This window comes from Podarcis liolepis (genome assembly GCF_965112155.1).
Source record: "Podarcis liolepis genome assembly, chromosome: 15".
Taxonomy (NCBI): domain Eukaryota; kingdom Metazoa; phylum Chordata; class Lepidosauria; order Squamata; family Lacertidae; genus Podarcis; species Podarcis liolepis.
The window spans coordinates 6164475-6170821 of NC_139566.1; the positions used below are offsets into that span (position 1 = coordinate 6164475).

Sequence of the window (6347 nt, forward strand, 5' to 3'; positions counted from 1 at the left end):
AATGGTTTACCAACCCTAATGTACCGTTAAATGTACCATAATTAGGGTCGCCACATTCCCAAAGGTAAAAATCTGGACAAAGCTGTTGGATTTTTACAGCATTTTTCTTTTAAAAAATCGGCCTCATTGCCATAAGTCCAGGTTTTCCATAATATGGTTGCTTTCTAGTGGTTTGAGAGAGGGAAGAATAGGAAACTGCCCAGAAAGGTCTGCGCAGACCTATTCAATTCAAGGTTGAGATCAGGATGAAAATGCAAGCAAAGGATGGAGGAGGGTGACCTTTTTATACAGCTCAGAGATTAAATTTCCCGGAAACAAGAAAGAACATCCATGCTTTTCAGGACTGACTACTTCACTGCCTTTGTGGGTGTTCCATCGTGACACTCCAGTGACAGATTTTTGGCCTGCAGGGAAACAGTTTTGCAACCCAATCCCCATTCCTCACAAACAACTCAAAGAGGTGGAAAATAAAACATCAAATAGGTATGCTTTATTATGTTCATTAAACCGTGGAAAATTATGTGCAGAGCATTTAGCATGCTGGAGTTTCCCACACTTCTTCCTGCCAATGAATTTCAGTGGGTTCATTCTGAACAGGAGTAACATTGAATACAAACCAAATGTTTCATCTGGAAGAACCTTTTTTAAAAAATTACAGGCCAAAGGAAGTTTTGTTTTAATATTCATTGGTAGCGATGGGAGAGAAATTCATTCTACTTCACACTTAAAGGCTAATCTCTCACATTTGCAGTTTCCTAAACAATATGAGAACAAAAATATAGCCATTCTTCAAAATTTGCACTTATCTGAATTTTGCAAAGTGGTACGCCAACCAGCCAATATTATCAAAAATGCACCATATTAAGAACAGCTGCTTGAAAAATGTGCACATTAGTCAAAACTGTGTTTATCAGGAGAAATTCACATCCAGATGTTGATAAATTTTCATGAGGCCTGAGCTTAGGGCCTTCTGCATGCTAAACAGATGCTTTGCTACTGAGCTATGGCACTCTCCCTTCTATTAAACCAGGATTCCAGTTCTCATGGTTACAAAGAAAGGAAAATAGGAAGCTGCCTTATACTGAGGCCATTGTCCATCTTGATCAGAACTGCCCACTCTGACCACCAGCAGGTCTCTGGGAATTCAGGCATGGTCAAAGCTGAGACCTTTTATGTACAAGGCAGATGATCAGCTACTGAGCCCTTCCTTTGTAAAGCTGTAGTGTTATTTCTCATTTTTTGTAATATTATGTGTCATAGGTCAGTTGGTAAGAGCATGAGACTCTTAATCTCAAGATTTGGGCTTCAAGCCCAACATGAGGCTGAAAGATTACTGCATTGTATGGTGTTGACGTAGATAATCCTCGGGTCCATTCCACAATTCTATGTGCTTTTTTCGGGGGGGAAGGTGGGAGAACTCACTATGAAGTTTGCTTGTTTGTTGCTGGCCCAATCGCAGTGCCCCCCCCCTCCTCCTGGCAGTGGCTAAAAATAAGATGTGATTAAAAAACTCAAGCAATGATCTGGATTAGAAATGGTCACAACTTTATTGTAAATATAGGTGGGTTAATGTCTCAGGCATTGGGTATATATCCATTCCAGCCCCCCACCCACCCACCCACAAAAAATATTTACCGTACTTTTCTGTATATAAGACTAGGGTTTTTTTAACTTTAAAATTATGTGAGAAACCGTGGTTCGTCTTGTACACGGGGCAATCTCCCCCCCTATTTTCTTAAATCGGAGTCCCTAAAAATAGGGGGCGTCTTATACATGGGGGCGTCTTATACACACAAACATATGGTAATTTAAAAAGGTAAGGGAACTCAGTTTTCTTGAGTTCCTGCTAAAAACAAACAAACCCTTGTCTATGATTCTATGAAAAAAGTGAGTTGGATATATAACGGGTTGCATGCAATGTCAGCCCTACTCAGAGTAGGCCCATTGGAATCAATGGACAGGTGTAGATCCTTTTCTTTCAGTGGGTCTACTCTGAGTTGAACTTAGCTGGATGCAGCCCAAAGTTTTCATGTTTTAGCAGCAGGGACATATGAAGACCTGGAGAGGATGTGTGTCATTCCTTCCTTTATCATATTTCTCCATCATCGAAACATAGTAAGATCCATTATGCCAAGTCAGCTGATTGATCCACCGAGGACCAAATCTGGGATCTTCTGCATGCAAAACAGATGCTCTTTCACTGAGCTACATTGCTTTGTGTCTTTAAGCAAACCCAGCCAGCAATAGCTCTTGCCATGATGACCTGCCTATATGGGCTTGATCTTCAAATAGTTTATTTTTTACAATTGCTGTTTATGACATTGCTTTTATGGGGAGAAATTAGTTTAGAGGCAGTGACGGGCCAACCATCTGATGGGACAATTAGGTGTCATTGAACCAAGATCCTAATAATTAGCCTTAAGCTGCGTGCTTAATGAGTAATAACGTCTTTTGAATGCCACCGTCCTCGTGCATGCATTCTGATATCCTCAAAAAATTGCCTCCTGGGTTCTGCCTTCTGGCCCTGATACAGGCTTTCCCAGATCGTTATTTACCAAATAGCTCTCAAATAGCTCTCATCAACTCAGGGCTGGGCTGCGCATCCATCCAAAAAATGTGGACCTCGGGACCGAATCGAGGAGGACCGGCAGGAAGAACGCAAACAACTTGATTGGCAAATCAAGAATTCTCCATTCTCCATCTGTGTCTCATTTCCTGGGCTCAGTTTGTTCGGAGCTGTATAAAAAGTCCAACCCCGGCCCAGAGTTCTTCACACATTTGACTTCGCTGCTCTTCGCTTGCTTTTTGATTTGTGAACAGGGTAAGTCATTCTCTTCTGATCCTCATCATTTGGATGCTGAAGCAATGGATGCTGAAGCAAGGGGTTGTAGCTCAGGGGTAGAACATCTGCTCTGCATGCAGAAGGTCATAGGTTCAATCCCAAGTAACTCTGGGAAGGGCTGAGAAACCCTCCCTGTCTATTTATCCCTGGGGAGCTGCCAGTGTAGACAGTATTGAGCTAGGAGGGTTACGGGGCAGCTTCCATTCTTCTTAGGATTTTCTTTTCTTTTATGTGAATCTGTAGGCAATGATTCAGCAAAGTAAAATATGATATCTTATATAAGGTCTACATAGAAGATAAAGGGGATTAAGGAGGCTTGTCCTCTGTGACTTTGAACCAATGGGTGGATATTACAGGAAAGCAAGTATTGACTTTGAAAAAAATGGAAAAAATTCCTAGTTGTATGACATTCATAAGGATGTGGGCTCTCTCCCCCCCCTGAAAGTATTTGAGCAGAAGCAATGTGGACTTCTACAGCAGAGGCAGTAGATCAAGGCATTCTGCACCATAGCTTCCTGCAAGAAACTGAGCGTTGGATTAGATCAGCCTCTCCTAACCCAGTGCCCTCCAGGTGTTTTTGGACTCCAACCCCCAACATCCCTGGCAAACATGGTCAGTGGCAAAGGAGGATGGGAGTTGTATTTCAACAGCATCTGGAGATCCCCTTCCATGACACATTGAGGCCATTGTACTTAAATGAATTATGTGCCTCCGTTGATTTCAGTTAAATATGGTCTGGGTATGACTTAGTCAGATACCACGGTTTGAATCCAACTACAGTAGACACACTGAAAATGAGGGACGTTAAGTTAGCCATCTCTATTAATGTCTGCGGTTTTACTCTGAGTAGAGGACTAGCACTGGGGATGTGGTCCTATCTGATGGACTTAATCGAGACATGTCCACTATAATTCAGTGGGCCTGCCCTGATTATGGCTAACATTGGATAGAATTTACTATTTATTTATTTAAAAATTATACATTACTTGATTGTAAGAAAACAAAAAACAAAATAAAAGCAAAACCCCTCAAAGTGGTTTACAAAATTAATTCCATTGGGTCTGCGAGGATGATAATTTGGATATCGCCTGTTGAATTTCTCACTGTAAAATGCTTAACAACGTGCCTGTGTGTGATCTCATGTAGAGTTATTACCCAGTTTGTGTGTGTGTGATTTGCATTATACTAAACAGATTTCAAAATACAAGTTTCTGGAAGACTTTATAAGTACCCTGGCTTTTGACACTTGTGTATATTTTTAGGATGTGCCTTATTTTAAATAAGTTGCTTTAAACTCTCTTTTTTTAATGTTGCAAACTTCTCCGGGACCTTAGGATGAAGGGCAGGCAATAAATATATAAAGCCTATTAAAAAATATGTATGCAATGGCATAAATCTGCCATTCAAAATAACCCTTTGATGTGACCCTTTGGGGAAGGACCATAGCTCAATGGCAAACAAGATGCTTTGCGTGAAGAAGGTTTCAGGTTCAATCCCTGGTATAGGCATGTAGGGCTGGGCGTATCCTCCACCTGAAACCCTGGAGAGCTTCTGCCAGTCAGTGTGGACAGTACGGAGCAAGAAGGACCCATGGTCTGATTAAGTCTAAGGCAACTTCCTATGATCCTATGGGGCTCCATTCCCCATTCATATTTATCAAATGCATTTTCCCCTGTTAATTAAATGGGAAATATTTGTGCAGGGTCAGAGGGAGGAGGCAGGAGCAATTCCTGACACAAAGCACTGCTTTGACCCTTTTGGTTCTTTTCAGTTTCTAACCTAGATTTCAAGATGAGTTGTTGTGGCTGTTGTGGTGGAAGCAGTCAATCCAGCAAGCAGATCATGTGCATGCCTATGCAGGCCACCTCTCAATCCTCTGGGTCTTGCTGTGGATCTTCCTGTGGATCTTCCTGTGGATCGTGCTGTGGATCTTGCTGCGGATCGTGCTGCGGGTCATCTGGACAATCCTGCAAGATTGTGTATGTCCGCCCCATGCGATACTGTTGCTCTCCCATGATGGCATGCTGTGCACCGGCCCAATATAGCCAGGGTTGTTGTGCTCCAAAGAAGTGCTGCTAAATACATCCATCCGGTCTTCTGACGGTTCACCACAACAACCGGACATCCCTCTGGGAGATCCTGATGGTTCGCTCCTGGCTCTCACCCTGCTGAAATTACTGGTCAAAGCTACGCTTGCTCCTCTGCCTTCCTGCACACCTTTGCAAGCTATTTTCTCAACCCAGAAAAGAAAGCCACCACCCACCAGCCCACACTGGTGTGTCATTTCCAGTACCTGATGGCTGATCTTCTGCGGATGCAAGATTGGATCTCGTTCTTTACCTGATTTCCCCGCACACCCCAAGCTTTTCCTCAGTCTTTTGCTGGAGCCAATAAATCTGGAAATCTGTTCTGCATCTCAGTTGTTTAAAGCATGTGCTTGACTTATCTCTTTATTGCGTTTAGATCTGACCTTTTTCTCTAAGGAGCCTCAGGTGGCACACGTGGTTCTCCCTCTCAATTACAGTCCATGACAACCCTGTGAGGTAGATTGGGCTGAGAGGCAGTGAATGGCCCAAGGTCAGCCAGTGAGCTTTGTTGGCCAAGTGGAGATTTTAAGCCTGGGCTCTCGGTTCCTAGTGTGACACTAACCAAGGTTCCACGCTGGCCCTCCTAACTTATACCGTCTTACTTATTTAGGACTCTTACTGACTTATGTAAGGGTAGCTTATAAAAAATCAGCTCTAAGGTGGTCCATGCCTTCAGACTCACAATCTAACAAAAAAATAATAATGCTTCTGGTTATATATATATATATATATATATATATATATATATATATATATATTAGAAAGGAAACAGGCCACCCAGCATTCCAAAGAAGGAAATAGGAATATAGTTTTGAAATAACCCTGTTTCCTTAGCAAAGATCACTGGAGAGACCCTTTCTTTCTTAGAATCATAGAAGCATAGAGAGTTGGAAGGGACTTAGTCTACTTTTCTAATCTACCCCCTGCAATGCAGAAATTACAGCTAATACAGTGGTACCTTGGGTTACATACACTTCAGGTTACATACGCTTCAGGTTACAGACTCTGCTAACCCAGAAATCGTGCTTCAGGTTAAGAACTTTGCTTCAGGATGAGAACAAAAATCGCACCGCTGCGGCGTGGCAGCAGTGGGAGGCCCCATTAGCTAAAGTGGTGCTTCAGGTTAAGAAGAGTTTCAGGTTAAGAACGGACCTCCGGAATAAATTAGGTACGTAACCACAGGTACCACTGTATTCCTTTATTGCATTAGGTAAAGGTAAAGGGACCCCTGACCATTAGGTCCAGTCATGGCCGACTCTGAGGTCGCGGCGCTCATCTTGCTTTATTGGCCGAGGGAGCTTCCGGGTCATGTGGCCAGCATGACTAAGCTGCTTCTGGCGAACCACAGCAGCACACGGAAACGCCGTTTACCTTCCCGCCGGAGCGGTCCCTATTTATCTATTTGCACTTTGATGTGC

General features: G+C 42.9%; 1 long non-coding RNA gene across 1 annotated transcript; it reads left to right on the top strand.

The window, feature by feature from the left end:
• Nucleotides 1-2603: 2603 nt before the first annotated feature.
• On the top strand, nucleotides 2604-5256 carry LOC310694106. The gene is made up of 2 exons (XR_014519541.1): nucleotides 2604-2821; nucleotides 4614-5256. It is a non-coding gene; the product is annotated as an uncharacterized lncRNA (long non-coding RNA).
• Nucleotides 5257-6347: the final 1091 nt, after the last annotated feature.